Source organism: Dendrobates tinctorius, unplaced genomic scaffold (genome assembly GCF_039654945.1).
Source record: "Dendrobates tinctorius isolate UK_male_01 unplaced genomic scaffold, ASM3965494v1 ptg000071l, whole genome shotgun sequence".
Taxonomy (NCBI): Eukaryota; Metazoa; Chordata; class Amphibia; order Anura; family Dendrobatidae; genus Dendrobates; species Dendrobates tinctorius.
Window position 1 is genome coordinate 2,666,742 of NW_027361739.1, and position 17,973 is coordinate 2,684,714.

The 17,973-nt window shown below is 45.6% G+C and overlaps 1 protein-coding gene across 4 annotated transcripts in view; it reads right to left on the minus strand.

Moving 5' to 3' along the window:
* The window catches only part of TANC2 (tetratricopeptide repeat, ankyrin repeat and coiled-coil containing 2), a 621,767-nt gene extending 610,962 nt beyond the window's left edge, over nt 1–10,805 (minus strand). For all 4 annotated transcript variants that reach the window (XM_073582321.1, XM_073582322.1, XM_073582320.1 and 1 more), the window contains exon 1: nt 10,559–10,805. The gene's annotated coding sequence lies outside the window, so the exon portion shown is untranslated. The remainder of the gene's footprint in view (nt 1–10,558) is intronic.
* Between the last annotated feature and the right edge of the window lie 7,168 nt (nt 10,806–17,973).

A 17,973-nucleotide genomic window follows, 5' to 3' on the forward strand; every position in this document is an offset into this window, starting at 1 on the left:
ATGTTTTGTCGGTTTTATGCAATGAAAACTATTTTATATAAAAAATAATTATTTTTGCATCGCTTTATTCTGCGAGCTATAACTTTTTTATTTTTTCGCTGATGATGCTGTGTGGCGGCTCGTTTTTTGCGGGACAAGATGACGTTTTCAGCGGCACCATGGATATTTATATGCGTCTTTTTGATCGCGCGTTATTACACTTTTTGTTTGGCGGTATGATAAATCATTATTTTTTGCTTCGTTTTTTATTTTTATTTTTTTAAGGGGTTCGCTAAAGGGGTTAACTAATGGGATAGTTTCATAGGGCGGGTCGTTACGGACGCGGCGATACCTAATATGTGTACTTTTATTGTTTTGGTTTTTTTTATTTTCAAAAAATGAATTTATTGGGGAATATTTTTTTTTTTTTTTAATAATTTATTTGGCGATTTTTTTAAAATTATTTTTACACTTTTTTTTATTTTTTTTTACTTTATTACATAGTCCCAGGTGAGACATCACTGTCCTGTGACAGATCGCTCACATCACAGATCACTGTGACAGATCAGCAATCTGTCACAGGCATTGAAGAAGACTACCTCTTGCCTGCGCTTTGCAGGCACTGAGGAAGCCAGCTTCCTCCAGGCCCCTGTCGCCATCTTGGATTCGGGGGCCTGGAGGAAAGGAGCCCCCCGCAGCAGCGCTGCACATTGCGCTGCTGTGGGGGGCTCAGGGAAGCAAGGAGGGAGCCCCCTCCTTGCCGATGCTTCCCTTTAACCCCCGGTACACCACGATCGCGTTTGATCGCGGTGTACAAGGGGTTAACGTGTCGGGGGCGGTCCGTGACCGCCCCTGACACATTGTGCCGGGTGTCAGCTGTGATAATCAGCTGACACCCGGCCGCGATCAGCGGCGCTCACCACGTGGGCGCCGCTGATCGCGGTAGACGTACTATCCCGTCCTTGGGCATAGGAGCCCGGGTCCCATGGACGGGATAGTACGTCGGATGTCAGGAAGGGGTTAATGGCAAGAGAATGTGGCAGACCCCGTTTGTATTTGCCGAAGATTTGGATTTGTATATTTTTATGGACGAATCAGAAGGTTTTGGCTTATCTTTTAAATCGCAGTGGTCGTCAAACAGATGGCCTAGTTCTTGGTCTTAGAGTAATATTATTAAGAAGGGAGCAATTTTAGACCTTTTCGCCATATATGTAGCCATATATTGTGGGGACCTAGCCTTTGCAATAAGCGTATATTATTTCGTTCTAACAACCAAGGTTTGGTTTTTATGTTAAATACATTTTTGGATAAAAACAGATGGGCTAACCAGATTCTTAGGCCGTTAGTTCTTGCCTGTATGTGTAATATCTGGTTAAAAGCGTCATTTTCAAATGAGTTAAGTAATGATTGTGCTAAATTTATTTGTCACCGCCAGTGGTCAAAGTTTTCGCAGCATGTTCCCGAAGCCGACAAAGAAGGAACGATTTGCCCAGAGAATATATGGGACATAGTACAGGTCTAATTCAATATTTTATTGGAAAGTCCTTGGCTAAAAAAAAAAAAAAAAAACTTGGTCTGAGTGTTCGGGCGCTTGGAATGTATAGATAAGATTTTGTACAGCAAACTGTTACTCATATAACGAAGCTAAGGAAGAAACAGCTCTGAAATTTGCAGAGCATTTGGTTTTGAATGGTCTGTCTTATTCAGCTTTAGCAAAACACAATGCTGGTGTTTCATTTTTCCTTAAAACTTTGGGCCAGAAACCGTTGAATGACAATTTTTTGATGAAACAATTGTTAAAAGGATTCAGAAGGGCTAATTTTAAACAGGATGATCGTCGTCCCATATCATTTCGCTTGCTAAAAGACATTTGCGTGTCTCTCCCATCGGTTTGCGACAATTTTGAAGAAAGTTGTTTGTTTTCAGCAACATTTACATTAGCATTTTTTGCAGCTCTTCGTGTCGGGGAAATAGTTTCTCAGTCAAAAAATTCACCTTCTGGCCTGTTAATGGAGGATATAAAGGTATTTGAATCCTTTGTCGTTTTATTTATAAAAAATTCAAAAACGGATCAGTTAGGAAGAGGAGCTTCAGTTAGTTTATCTGCAATCTAAGATTCAGTCATTTGTCCAGTCTCGAATGTGAAGAGATGGCTTAGCATGAGACCAAGTTTAGAAGGTCCATTTTTCATTCACCGCAATGGTACACCGGGGACTGTTTTTTCGATTTAATTTTATTTTGAAAAACTGCCTGGTCCAATTGGGTTTGAAAAATGTTAAAATCACAACTCACTCTTTTCGTATTGGAGCAGCAACGGAAGCGGCTAGGTTGGGTTTTCAAGACAATAATATAATGAAAATTGGAAGGTGGGAATCAAAAAGGTTCAAATTGTATGTTCGGCCAAATTTATATGAATGCTAACATCTTATTCATTTTGTAGGTCCGCTAATTGTGTGGATCATCGGACACTCATATTTATTGGGCCGAAAAAAAGGCGATGATGCGGTACTATACAGAGAATCTCTCATTTAATACTTCTTCCCTCCACAATTTTTGGTTTAGCAGAAGAGGAATGCTATGGAAGAATTTGGTTGGATGTATGCAACAGCTGTCAAAGAGTCATCCATATCCTGATTTAATAATTTTGCATTTAGAGGGTAACGATTTAGGTAAAGTTAACACACTCGATTTATTAACCTTCATGAGGAAGGATTTGAGTTTACTAAAAATGGAATTGTTTAAATCATTTTTTGTATTTTCAGAAATTGTCCCTAGATTGTTATGGGCAGAATACAATATGTTGTTTGTTGAAAAAATAAGAAAAAGGGTTAACAGGAGTATGCAGAAGTTTATGGTTTTGATTGACGGATTTTCTTACAGACACGTCGACTTGGAAGAAAAGATCCCCGGTATGTACAGAAGGGACCTTGTGCACCTTTCGGAATCCGCACAAATTGACATGCTGCGGGAAAAAAAACGCAGCAAAACCGCGCGGAAAAAAACGCAGTGTTAGCACAGCGGTTTTGAAAACCCATAGGGTTACATGGTACTGTACCATGTCTGTGGAACTGGTGCGGTTCCGCAGGGCCAAAACCGCAACGGAACCGCAGCAAAAACCGCAGCGTGTACACATAGCCTAACTTGGATTTCCAGGACATCATCGAAAATTGGTTGTGGCGTTTTGGGGGGGGGGGGCATGCATTAATATGCACGGCGTGTGGATAATCTCCCTGTTTTAGGGAGGATTGGGTCATGAGTGTAATAATTTTATTCAGTGATGGAGATATTTAATGGTTTTAATGGTTATGATTAAATAAAATTGGTAGTTGAGTAACTCAAAATAAACGCCACGGCCATTTTATGCCAAACTTAGAACTCCGTGTCCTGTGTCCTTTTTTTCTTATGTATGAGAGTGGGGCCTGTGTTATCATGTATTTGTCCATGTTCACACGTGTTGGAAAACGTACAATTTGGTATTGGCCGACATTTTCCGTGCAGAATTTGCTGTGGATTTGGTCACTGATTTTTCCCTAACATATTGCACATAGTGGAATCAGCGGCAAAAAAGGAGCAGAGTAATGAATCACAGAATCATAGAATTGTAGAGTTGGAAGGGACCTCCTGGGCCATCTGGACCAACCCCCTGCTCAAAGCAGGATTCGCTAAATCATCCCAGTCAGATGTCTGTCCAGCCTCTGTTTGAAGACTTCCATTGAAGGAGAACTCACCACTTCTCGTGGCAGCTTGTTCCACTCATTGATCACTCTAACTGTCAAAAAGTTTTTTCTAATATCTAATCTGTCTCCTCCCATTCAGTTTCATCCCATTGCTTCTAGTCTTTCCTTGTGCAAATGAGAATAAAGTTGATCCTTCTACAATGTGACAGCCCTTTAGATATTTGTAGACAGGTATTAAGTCTCCTCTCAGTCTTCTCTTTTGCAAACTAAACAATCCCAAATCCTGCAACCTTTCCTCATAAGACAGGGTTTGCAGACCTGTCACCATTCTGGTTGCTCTTTTCTGAACTTGCTCCAGTTTGTTGATGTCTTTTTTAAAATGTGGTGCCCAAAACTGGACACAATATTCCAGATGAGGTCTGACCAAAGAGGAGTAGAGGGAAATAATGACTTCACGTGATCTAGACTGTATGCTTCTGTGAATACATCCTAGAATTGCATTTGCCTTTTTTGCTGCTGCATCACACTGTTGACTCATATTCAGTCTGTGATCTATTAGTATACACAAGTCTTTTTCACATGTGATGTCACTTAGCCCTATTCCTCCCATTCTATATATGCTTTTTTCATTTTTATTGCCCAGATGTAGTACTTTGCATTTTTCCCTGGTAAAAGCCATTCTGTTAGTTGCTGCCCACATCTCCAGTTTATTTATATCTTTTTGAATCCTCTCTCTCAGCAAATCTAATCAGTTTACCCTCAATTCCTTCATCTAAATTGTTGATAAAGATGTTGAACAATACAGGGCCCAAAAGAGAGCCCTGTGGTACCCCACTTGAGACATTCTTCCAACTGGATGTGCAGCCATTTACGACCACTCTTTGGGTCCGATCACTAAGCCAGTTATGAATCCACCTAACAGTTGCCTTGTCCATTCCATACTTAGTCATTTTTTCAAGGATTGTATGAGATACTTTGTCAAATGCTTTGCTGAAGTCAAGATATACTATATCTACAGCATTTCCCTGATCCACCCAATCAGTGATTCCGTCATAGAAGGAAATTAAGTTAGTCTGACATGACTTATTAGTTACAAACCCATGCTGACTCTGTTTAATCACTTCATTCTTATCCAGGTACTGACATACATGTTGTTTAATAATTTGTTCAAAGATCTTTCCTGGTATAGAAGTCAGACTCACTGGCCTATAGTCTTCTCCAGTCTTCTGGGACTTCTCCTGTTCTCCAAGAATTTTCAAAGATTATGGAGAGGGGTTCAAAAATTTCTTCTGCTATCTCCTTCAGTACTCTGAGCATGAAGCAGATTCAGAAATTTGCAGTAAGGCCATATGCACACAATGAGTATTTGTGAGTTTTTTACCTCAGTATGTGGAAGCCAAAACCAGGAGTAGAACGGTCAGAGGATAAGCAGAACAGAATCACGTCACCACTTCTGGATTTATCACCCACTCCTGGTTTTGGCTTACAAATACTGAGGTAAAAACCTCACCAAATACTGAATGTGTGCATGTGGCATAATTCCCATGTTCATGCCGATTTGTTAAGGATACATTGGGTCTTTAAAACCCCACTCACTTGTATGGTAAATTGTGATGATCTGCCGTGTGGCGTCCACACAATCCCAGAACATATCCAACAGGGTTATTTCACAATTTTTGTCATATACAATTATCTGCAACAAAAGATTGGCTGTGGATCTGCAGATAAATCAGCAGAAAAACAAATTGTCTATGGATTTTACTGCAAATTTTGCCTTCCCAGGAAAAAAAATTAATCTGCCAATCTATCGTCAGTACGCATCAGAAATGGACACGGTGTGTAGCAAATTTCCATGATGAACCTTTCTACAGTATGTGGATGAGATTTGGTAAAATCCCAGCTATTTGCCATGTACTGAATTCCACCACAGATTTTTTCCCCCGCAAACATCCAGAGGGAAAACCTGCATTATTTCCATTAGGGTAAATCCACACGACATAGGTCCATCACAAATGTGGATTTTCGCCTAAGCATATCAAATGGTGAAATTCACTTAAAATCCCCAGAAGGACTGACATGAATCCCTGAAGACTAGGAGCACAAGATTTTCCAAGCTACATTCTGCAGCACTTTACAGCGAGAGGAAAGTGGACCAGTTTTCACTTAACCTGATCCACGAGCTGCGTCGTTTCTTGGTGCGGAATCGGTAAGGAAATATTGGGTTTCTTACAATTATTATTTTTTTTTTAATCTGTAACAGGTTGATTTCTGTTGCGGAAAGAAACGCACCTTTAATAGGAACCCAAAAAGTTTTGTGGAATGTTTCTAGAACAGCAAAAAATAAATAAATAAAAGCTGGCATAAACACATGTATTAGGGTAAAAAATTCACACCAAATACTTAACATGGTGTGAACCCAACCTAAATAATAATACTGGTAATAATTTTATTTCTATAGTGCTGACATATTCCGCAGCACTTTCCATTTCAACGGCTATGACTACTATACTGGAATCTTAATTACGGGAGATATGGCACCAGTGTCTGGTAGGTGGGGGTCCGCCAGTGCTAAACCTGCAAAGAATAGCCTCCTAAATAATCCAGTATGTAAAGGATAGCGCCCGGCATGTAGAGCGACAAGTACACAATATTCTCTAGGCATGAACGTCCTCGGCTGTGGGAACCTGGAGAACCTGCTCCTCGTGGGGTCACACAGGGTGTTATACACACACGTTTCTGGTCACACACGGACCCTGATTCTTCCCCTTCATAAACAGCTTACAGTGCAGGCCGTCCCTAGACATTCCTGCAGATCCTCCTGACATGCTTGACATTCACACACAAGACAGAAGTGCTGACTACGGGGCGATGATTGAGCAATGCACTACCTGAATTCTGCCCGGCCCTGGGCGGACACAACATTGGTGTAACCACACGTGGGCCAACTACCACCTCCACAACAGGTGACATTTAGCATTATGGTGAGCTAGTGGACTGTAAAGGGCCCAAATACTATTCCTGCACAGGGGCCCTTTCTGGTCAGCAGTCATTGTACAACACATGCATAGAAAGATGCAGATGAGCCACATCCCCAGTGTGTCATGTGCACCTACATACAGCCACCCATTATCTGACACCCAATATGTTCATACGGTTATAGTATTTGGGTTGTAGCATTTTTTACCACAGTTTAAAAAAACAAACAAACATTGCTTCAATAAATGTCACTGACTAAACCAGTGTAACACTAAGTGCCTTACGTGAGTGTCGCAATATGTGAACAAGCCCTTTCCACGCAATGTATCATGACACAAAGTATTGTGGACGCAAGGTGCCGCAACAAGTCGCAAAAAGCCTGAACCAGTGGGGGGGTTTACCACTCACATGTCACGGTCACAATTCAACTCCATGGCACTATGCTGCGATGTAGCAGCGACATATAGAGCTGTGTGACGGTATAATGGCCAAATTCACGGTGTACTCACAGGTGACAGCCAACAACCTCCACATACAATGCGACACTTCAATAATGTGCTGCTCACTTGCAGTGACACCTGTCACCGTGCACCTGACAGCTGGCACCAAGGTCCTACTAAATCAGCAGGAACCACAGAATATGCCCCCTACAGGAAGGTTGTGTGCAGCCCGTGCACATTGTATAGTGTGTATAGGACCAGCACTGATCCCACTGCGCCAGGTCACAGCCATGTACAGGCGGGGAAGGATTGTGCCCCCTACAGGAAGGTTGTGTGCAGCCCGTGCACATTGTATAGTGTGTATAGGACCAGCACTGACCCCACAGCGCCAGGTCACAGCCATGTACAGGCGGGGAAGGATTGTGCCCCCTACAGGAAGGTTGTGTGTAGCCCGTGCACATTGTATAGTGTGTATAGGACCAGCACTGACCCCACAGCGCCGGATCACAGCCATGTACAGGCGGGGAAGGATTGTGCCCCCTACAGGAAGGTTGTGTGTAGCCTGTGCATATTGTATAGTGTATACAGGGCCAGCACTGACCCCACAGCACCGAATCACAGCCATGTACAGGCGGGGAAGGAATGTGCCCCCTACAGGAAGGTTGTGTGTATCCTGTGCATATTGTATAGTGTATACAGGGCCAGCACTGACCCCACAGCGCCAGGTCACAGCCATGTACAGGCGGGGAAGGAATGTGCCCCCTACAGGAAGGTTGTGTGTATCCTGTGCATATTGTATAGTGTATACAGGGCCAGCACTGACCCCACAGCGCCAGGTCACAGCCATGTACAGGCGGGGAAGAATTGTGCCCCCTACAGGAAGGTTGTGTGTAGCCCGTGCACATTGTATAGTGTATACAGGGCCAGCACTGACCCCACAGCGCCAGGTCACAGCCATGTACAGGCGGGGAAGGATTGTGCCCCCTACAGGAAGGTTGTGTGTATCCTGTGCATATTGTATAGTGTATACAGGGCCAGCACTGACCCCACAACGCCAGGTCACAGCCATGTACAGGCGGGGAAGGATTGTGCCCCCTACAGGAAGGTTGTGTGTATCTTGTGCATATTGTATAGTGTATACAGGGCCAGCACTGACCACAGCGCCGGATCACAGCCATGTACAGGCGGGGAAGGATTGTGCCCCCTACAGGAAGGTTGTGTGTAGCCCGTGCACATTGTATAGTGTATACAGGGCCAGCACTGACCCCACAGCGCCGGATCACAGCCATGTACAGGCGGGGAAGGATTGTGCCCCCTACAGGAAGGTTGTGTGTAGCCTGTGCACATTGTATAGTGTATACAGGGCCAGCACTGACCCCACAGCGCCAGGTCACAGCCATGTACAGGCGGGGAAGGATTGTGCCCCCTACAGGAAGGTTGTGTGCAGCCCGTGCACATTGTATAGTGTATACAGAGCCAGCACTGACCCCACAGCGCCGGATCACAGCCATGTACAGGCGGGGAAGGATTGTGCCCCCTACAGGAAGGTTGTGTGTAGCCTGTGCACATTGTATAACATACACAGGACCAGCACTGACCCCACAGCACCGAATCACAGCCATGTACAGGCGGGGAAGGATTGTGCCCCCTACAGGAAGGTTGTGTGTATCCTGTGCATATTGTATAGTGTATACAGGGCCAGCACTGACCCCACAGTGCCAGGTCACAGCCATGTACAGGCGGGGAAGGATTGTGCCCCCTACAGGAAGGTTGTGTGTAGCCTGTGCACATTGTATAGTGTATACAGGGCCAGCACTGACCCCACAGCGCCGGATCACAGCCATGTACAGGCGGGGAAGGATTGTGCCCCCTACAGGAAGGTTGTGTGCAGCCCATGCACATTGTATAGTGTATACAGGGCCAGCACTGACCCCACAGCGCCGGATCACAGCCATGTACAGGCGGGGAAGGATTGTGCCCCCTACAGGAAGGTTGTGTGTAGCCTGTGCACATTGTATAGCATACACAGGACCAGCACCCAGCACTGACCCCACAGCGCCGAATCACAGCCATGTACAGGCGGGGAAGGATTGTGCCCCCTACAGGAAGGTTGTGTGTAGCCTGTGCACATTGTATAGTGTATACAGGGCCAGCACTGACCCCACAGCGCCGGATCACAGCCATGTACAGCGGGGAAGGATTGTGCCCCCTACAGGAAGGTTGTGTGCAGCCCGTGCACATTGTATAGTGTATACAGGGCCAGCACTGACCCCACAGCGCCGGATCACAGCCATGTACAGGCGGGGAAGGATTGTGCCCCCTACAGGAAGGTTGTGTGTAGCCTGTGCACATTGTATAACATACACAGGACCAGCACTGACCCCACAGCACCGAATCACAGCCATGTACAGGCGGGGAAGGATTGTGCCCCCTACAGGAAGGTTGTGTGTATCCTGTGCATATTGTATAGTGTATACAGGGCCAGCACTGACCCCACAGCGCCAGGTCACAGCCATGTACAGGCGGGGAAGGATTGTGCCCCCTACAGGAAGGTTGTGTGTAGCCTGTGCACATTGTAAAGCATACACAGGACCAGCACTGACCCCACAGCGCCAGGTCACAGCCATGTACAGGCGGGGAAGGATTGTGCCCCCTACAGGAAGGTTGTGTGTATCCTGTGCACATTGTATAGCGTATACAGGGCAAGCAATGACCCCACAGCGCCAAGTCACAGCCATGTACAGGCGGGGAAGGATTGTGCCCCCTACAGGAAGGTTGTGTGCAGCCCGTGCACATTGTATAGTGTATACAGGGCCAGCACTGACCCCACAACGCCGAATCACAGCCATGTACAGGCGGGGAAGGATTGTGCCCCCTACAGGAAGGTTGTGTGTAGCCCGTGCACATTGTATAGTGTATACAGGGCCAGCACTGACCCCACAACGCCGAATCACAGCCATGTACAGGCGGGGAAGGATTGTGCCCCCTACAGGAAGGTTGTGTGCAGCCCGTGCACATTGTATAGTGTATACAGGGCCAGCACTGACCCCACAACGCCGAATCACAGCCATGTACAGGCGGGGAAGGATTGTGCCCCCTACAGGAAGGTTGTGTGTATCCTGTGCATATTGTATAGTGTATACAGGGCCAGCACTGACCCCACAGCGCCAGGTCACAGCCATGTACAGTACATACAGGCGGGGAAGGAATGTGCCCATAGCAATGATATACTGGCGGCGGTGTGTGCACTAATGATCAGCATGTGCGCCCCCTACACCAGATAGCACACACAGTCCAGAAGGATCAGCTCCAGCTGTACTATGTACCCACTGCCCTGCTCAGCATGTGCGCCCACACAGGCGGCCCGGGCACAGGCTGACTGTACTGCACTGCCCAGGATACAGAACACATGGGCAGAGGACAGCCGTGCACTGTACACCAGGCTCTGCAGCAGCACATTACCGGGGGATGCACGGCTCGTCTCACCTGCAGCTGCCGCCGCCTCCTCCACGTCCCTCCTGGCAGTGTCTTCAGCCTCTTCCCCAGGCCGGCTCCCTCTGCAGTACTGGGAACCGGCCCTGGCGATATGATTGCTCGCCCCGGGGCCTCCCCACGTCCCAAGCCGCTGACACCGATTCCAAGTCCCGGCCTCTTATCTACGGATCTGTCCTCCAGATACTCCAAAACCGACAGTCGCACCGAATCGCCGCCGCCGCCGACATGGACCGGTGACCACGCCCACCTCCATATTACATATTCAGGAGGATGACACGTGGGCACGCCCCTCTTATTACCTATTAATAGGATATACAGTGTGTCTGTGTATATATAGTATGTGTGTAGCGAGAGTGTGTGTGTATATATGTATATAGTGTGTGTATGTATACATAACATGTGTATATACTGTATATAACTATATATAGTGTGTATATATATATCTAGTGTGTGTATTTATAATGTGTGTATACATATATATAGTGTGTGTATGTATATATAATGTATGTATGTATATATATACTAGCTGAAGAGCCCGGCGCTGCCCGGGCATAGTAACTAACTGTGGTTAGTTATAGCAAATTATAATTATCCTCCATCCCATAGTCCCGTGCCCATATACCCATCATACATATCCACGATCCTATAGTCCAGTGCCCATATACCCATCATACATATCCACCATCCTATAGTCCAGTGCCCATATACCCATCATACATATCCACCATCCTATAGTCCAGTGCCTATATACCCATCATACATATCCTCCATCCCATAGGCCCGTGCCCATATACCCATCACACATCCTCCATCCCATAGTCCCATGCCCATATACCCATCACATCCTCCATCCCATAGTCCCATGCCCATATACCCATCACATCCTCCATCCCATAGTTCCATGCCCATATACCCATCACATCCTCCATCCCATAGTCCCGTGCCCATATACCCATCACACATCCTCCATCCCATAGTCCCGTGCACATATACCCATCACATCCTCCATCCCATAGTCCCATGCCCATATACCCATCACATCCTCCATCCCATAGTTCCATGCCCATATACCCATCACATCCTCCATCCCATAGTCCCGTGCCCATATACCCATCATACATATCCGCCATCCCATAGTCCCGTGCCTATATACCCATCATACATATCCTCCATCCCATAGTCCCGTGCCAATATACCCATCACATCCTCCATCCCATAGTCCCGTGCCCATATACCCATCATACATATCCGCCATCCCATTGTCCCGTGCCCATATACCCATCATACATATCCTCCATCCCATAGTCCCGTGCCAATATACCCATCATACATCCTCCATCCCATAGTCCCGTGCCCATATACCCATCATACATATCCTCCATCTCATAGTCAAGTGCCCATATACCCATCATACTTATCCGCCATCCCATAGTCCCATGCCCATATACCCATCATACATATCCTCCATCTCATAGTCCCATGCCCATATACCCATCATACTCATCCTCCATCCCATAGTCCCGTGCCCATATACCCATCATACATGTCCTCCATCCCATAGTCAACCATTATGACATCATAATGAGCGGCAGGGCTTGCAACCTATGATGACTTCAGCGTCGCCATGGCAACCATTATGACATGATAATGAGGGGCGGGGCTTGATACACACACACTTTTTCCCCATTATGTAGATAGGGGCAATATTGTTTGGTGAATTGGAACGCGCCAGATTAAAATTTCACCTCACAACATAGCCTAGGACGCTTTTGGGGTCCAGACGTGTGACTGTGCCAAATTTTGTGGCTGTAGCTGCGACGGTGCGGATGCCAATCCCGGGCATACACATACATACATACATACATACATACTGTACACACACTTGAGCTTTATATATTAGACTAGCTGAAGAGCCCGGCGCTGCCCAGGCATAGTAACTAACTGTGGTTAGTTATAACAAATTATAATTATCCTCCATCCCATAGTCCCGTGCCCATATACCCATCATACATATCCACGATCCCATAGGCCCGTGCCCATATAACCATCATACATATCCTCCATCCCATAGTCGAGTGCCCATATACCCATCATACATATCCTCCATCCCATAGTCCCATGCCCATATACCCATCATACATATTCTCCATCCCATAGTCCCATGTCATATACCCATCATACATATCCTCCATCCCATAGGCCCGTGCCCATATACCCATCAAACATATCCTCCATCCCATAGGCCCGTGCCCATATACCCATCATGCATATCCTCCATCCCATAGTCGAGTGCCCATAAACCCATCACACATCCTCCATCCCATAGTCCCATGCCCATATACCCATCATACATATTCTCCATCCCATAGTCCCATGCCCATATACCCATCATACATTTTCTCCTTCCCATAGTCCCATGCCCATATACCCATTATACATATTCTCCATCCCATAGTCCCATGCCCATATACCCATCATACATATTCTCCATCCCATAGTCCCGTGCCCATATACCCATCATACATATCCACGATCCCATAGGCCCGTGCCCATATACCCATCATACATATCCTCCATCCCATAGTCGAGTGCCCATATACCCATCATACATATCCTCCATCCCATAGGCCCGTGCCCATATACCCATCATACATATCCTCCATCCCATAGGCCCGTGCCCATATACCCATCATACATATCCTCCATCCCATAGGCCCGTGCCCATATACCCATCATGCATATCCTCCATCCCATAGTCGAGTGCCCATAAACCCATCACACATCCTCCATCCCATAGTCCCATGCCCATATACCCATCATACATATTCTCCATCCCATAGTCCCATGCCCATATACCCATCATACATTTTCTCCTTCCCATAGTCCCATGCCCATATACCCATTATACATATTCTCCATCCCATAGTCCCATGCCCATATACCCATCATACATATTCTCCATCCCATAGTCCCGTGCCCATATACCCATCATACATATCCTCCATCCCATAGTCCAGTGCCCATATACCCATCACACATCCTCCATCCCATAGTCCCATGCCCATATACCCATCACACATCCTCCATCTCATAGTCAACCATTATGACATCATAATGAGCGGCAGGGCTTGCAACCTATGATGACATCAGCGTCGCCATGGCAACCATTGTGACATCATAATGAGGGGCAGGGCTTGATACGCACACACTGTTTCCCCATTATGTAGATAGGGGAATTATGACATCATAATGAGGGGCGGGGCTTGACGCGCACACACTTTTCCCCCAATATGTAGATAGGGGCAAAATTGTTTGGTGAATTGGAACGCGCGGGGTTAAAATTTCGCCTCACAACATAGCTTAGGACGCTCTTGGGGTCCAGACGTGTGACTGTGCCAAATTTGGTGGCTGTAGCTGCGACGGTGCAGATGCCTATCCCGGACATACACACACACATACATACACACATACATACATACACACACACTTTGAGCTTTATATATTAGATATTGTGTATATCTCTCTCTCCATAGATATATATATGTATATAGTGTGTGTATGTATATATATTGTGTGTGTATATATATATAAATATATATATTGTGAGTGTACATATAGTGTGTGTTTATATATATATATATATATATATATATATATATACAGTACACACACACTATATACAGCTCTGGCAAAAATTAAGAGACCACTGCAGTTTTATAAAAATCGGCTTCTCTACATGTCTGACAGCCATTCCATTCCAGCGTCAGCTGAATTCCAACCAGAGTACAACTCATTCTACTTCTGATTAGGTGATCACCTGAACAAAATCTTATTTAATGAAGGACAGTATAAAAAACCCTGCTGTGGTGTTCACAATCCTCTTGCAATAGGACAAGCTGGATGGCAAAACAAGTGCCAGTAATATCCCAAAAGTAATAGGAATGAAAACATAAAATAACTTTTAACCATGCCAAAGGAGTTGAAAAGAAAAGTCTTGAGTGAGGAAAAGAAGGGCTCAATTCTGGCTTTACTAGCAGAGGGATACAGTGAGCGTCATGTTGCCTCCATCAATTACAACGAAGTCAAGCAGCAGAATTGAGGACAACAAAGCTACAGACCGGCAGAGGGCGAAAATGACTCTCCACTGACTGGGATGACGTCATGTTATTCGAATGTCACTCAGTAACCGCAGGATGACATCAAGCAACCTACAAAAGGAATAGAAAATGGCAGCTGGGGTGAAGTGCATGGCAAGAACAGTTTGTAGCTGTTAGAATCTGCTCAGTTTGTGACTATCCGCCATTTTCTTGTAGTGTTCTGGCTGCTGGTCTTTTTCCCCTGGTGCTGGGTTTGCCTTTGGTCAGGTGATTGTAGCACCCTTTATTAGCCTGCATCTGTCTCCCATTCCTTGCTGGACAACAGTGTTAATCTGCTTGAAGTCTGGCTTGGAGCTTTGCTTTCTCTGTGTTTAATTAGTGCAGTTCTGGGACCTCTGGTTCTGCTAGTCTTAGTTTCTGTTTTCAGTTTGTTTCTGCAGCCTTCTTTGTGTTTTCTGTTAGGAGGTGACCCGTTTTTGTACCCAGTCCTTATATCTTTCAGGGACCCCCTTCCCCCCTATCTTGAGGTCTTCGCTTGAGATTAGCCTAGGATCGTCGGTGGGTCTATTCACAAGGAATTGGTCGCCCACCCCATCGTAGGGTGTCAGCCTTGTCGCAGTGCAGGGTCAGTTTTCCCCCTCCTACTCTAGTCCTGTGCTGCAGAACTGTAACAGTTTGTCCAGCCCGAGAAAGTATAAAAAAAAACAAACCCTCTCTGAGTTCTGCAATATGAACAGCGTTTAAGATCTCGCTCAACGTCTGCAACGGTTAACGTTGGAAGTTTCCAGCTTACAACAGCACGTGAGTAATTGCCCAGGGGTCCGCCCTGAAGAGCCTAAGGTGGGCTTGCCTGAATGTTTTTTTTCGTAAACGGAAGGAATTTTTTTAGTTAAAAAATGCAGGTTTACTTTATTTTCGGCTTAGACCCAGGTCTTCAGGAGCTGAATTACAGCATGTGGGGATTATTATGTCCTTATTGCGGGGGGGGGAGCCGCAAGTTTAGGCATTTTCATTGCATCCAGATGACCCTTGTTTGATGTTAGTAGAAGTGTTATTTTCTGCTATGGGGTTAATTTATGACGATCTGGATCAGGTCACTACTGCTGAGGCAAAACTCAGACGGCTGAATCAGGGTTCTGGTGATGCTGAGGGATATTGCACCCAGTTCAGATGATGGTCTGCAGAAGTCAGCTGGAATGACCCAGCACTCAAAAGTCAGTTTTTAACAGGTCTGAATTGTAGGGTTAAAGACTTGCCCATTGCATACCCTGCACCTGCTACACTTGAGGCTGCAATGCAATTAGCCATCAGGGTGGATAGAAGATTGAGAGACAGGCAGAATGATGAGAAGGCTTCAATTCTGCTGGATCCTGTCTCTCAAGAGATCCCCGTGGACTACGGGGAACCGATGCAACTTGGCGCAAAGTCCTCTCGTTCCCAGGAAAGGGAGAGAAGATTCTCTGAGGCGCTCTGCCTTTATTGTGGTAGGACTGGTCATTTTATCAATCAATGTGAAGGTCGCATAAATCAGGAAAAGAAAAAAAAAGGGCTCAGAGTAACCCTCCCGTTCGTATTGCATTTTTACGGTCCGCTGGAGTTTCTTTTTCTGGTAGTTCTATCTGTCATGGTCATACTATGGATTTCAAGTGATGGTGGACTGTGGGTCTGCACTGAATTTGATCGATCAACAATTTCTTGACAAGTATAAGATTGAGTCTGTACCTTTGTCATCCCCTTTTCCTGTAGTGGCGATTGATAACACTCCGCTAGAGCATGGGTGCGTTTCCCGAAAGGTCACCGGGTTTCCACTCACTGTGAATATGGAACACCAGGAATCTTTAGATTTGTTTATACTTGATAAATTGCCTTTTCCAGTTGTCCTGGGGTTACCCTGGTTAAAAGTGCACAATCCTCTACTGGACTGGTCATCAAATACTATAAGATCCTGGGGTCAGGGGTGTTATGGGAAATGTGATGTACACATCACTGCTGTGGTGAAAAATGAGTTGCCTGAAGCCATTCAGGAATTCTGGAAAGTCTTTTCTGAAGCTGAGTCACAAAGTCTACCACCGCACAGAGATTACGATTGCACTGTTGAGTTCGTCCCAGGTGCTACTCTCCCTAGGAGTCGTTTATTTAATCTGACGATCCCCGAGAGGGAGGCCTTAAAGGAATACCTACAGACTAGTCTTGCTGCAGGTCATATAAGACCCTCCAAGTCCCCAGTGGCTGTGGGATTCTTTTTTGTCAAAAAGAAAGATGGGGGTCTTAGGCCGTGTTTGGATTTCGAGGAGATTAACAATATTACTGTGCGAAATCCTTACCCCTTGCCACTAGTTCCGGATTTGTTTAACCAATTGGTTGGAGCCAAGTGGTTCTCCAAGATTGATCTTCGTGGGGCATATAATTTGCTGCGGATCAAAGATGGCGATGAATGGAAGGCAGCCTTTAATACCCCAGAAGGTCATTTTGAGTGCCTAGTTATGCCTTTCGGCCTTACAAATGCTCCGGCGGTCTTTCAAAATTTCATCAAGGACATTCTGAGGCCGTTGATTGGTAGGAGTGTTATCGTTTATTTGGATGATATTTTGATCTACTCGCCCGATCTGGAGTCGCATTGGCAGAGAGTCCGCGAGGTTCTGCAGATTCTGAGAGAAAACTCACCACTCTTTGCTAAACTGGAGAAATGTGAGTTTGCGGTACAGAAAATTAGCTTTTGGGGTACATTGTTTACAGTGATAGATTTGAGATGGACCCAGTGAAGATTCAGGCGGTATTGGAGTGGCCTAAAACCTGAATGCTTGAAGTCAATTTAGAGATTCTTGGGGTTTCCCAATTATTACAGAAAATTCATAAAGAATTTTTCTGTTATCGCCAAACCCCTTACTGATCTGACTAAGAAGGGTGTCAATACTGTCCAATGGTCCCCTGAGGCTGTTAAGGCCTTTGAGGATCTCAAGTAGAAGTTTAGCTCTGCTCCTGTGTTGATTCAGGCAGACGAGACTAAGCCCTTTCTGGTAGAGGTGGATGCCTCATCAGTGGATGCCTCATTTTCTCATCTCTGAAAATAAATACAAAATGTAGTGCTTGGAAATTCGGAGACATGTGTTCAGTAGTTTATAGAATAAAAGAGCAATTTACATTTTACTCAAAAATATACTGTACCTATAAAGAGAAAATTGAGACAAACTTAAAATTTTGCTGTGATCACTTAATTTTTGCCAGAGCTGTATATACATACTGTTAGGAACGGCGGAACGCACTAAATAAAATAATAATAAAGTGCGTTCGCCGCTCGGGGTCCACCGT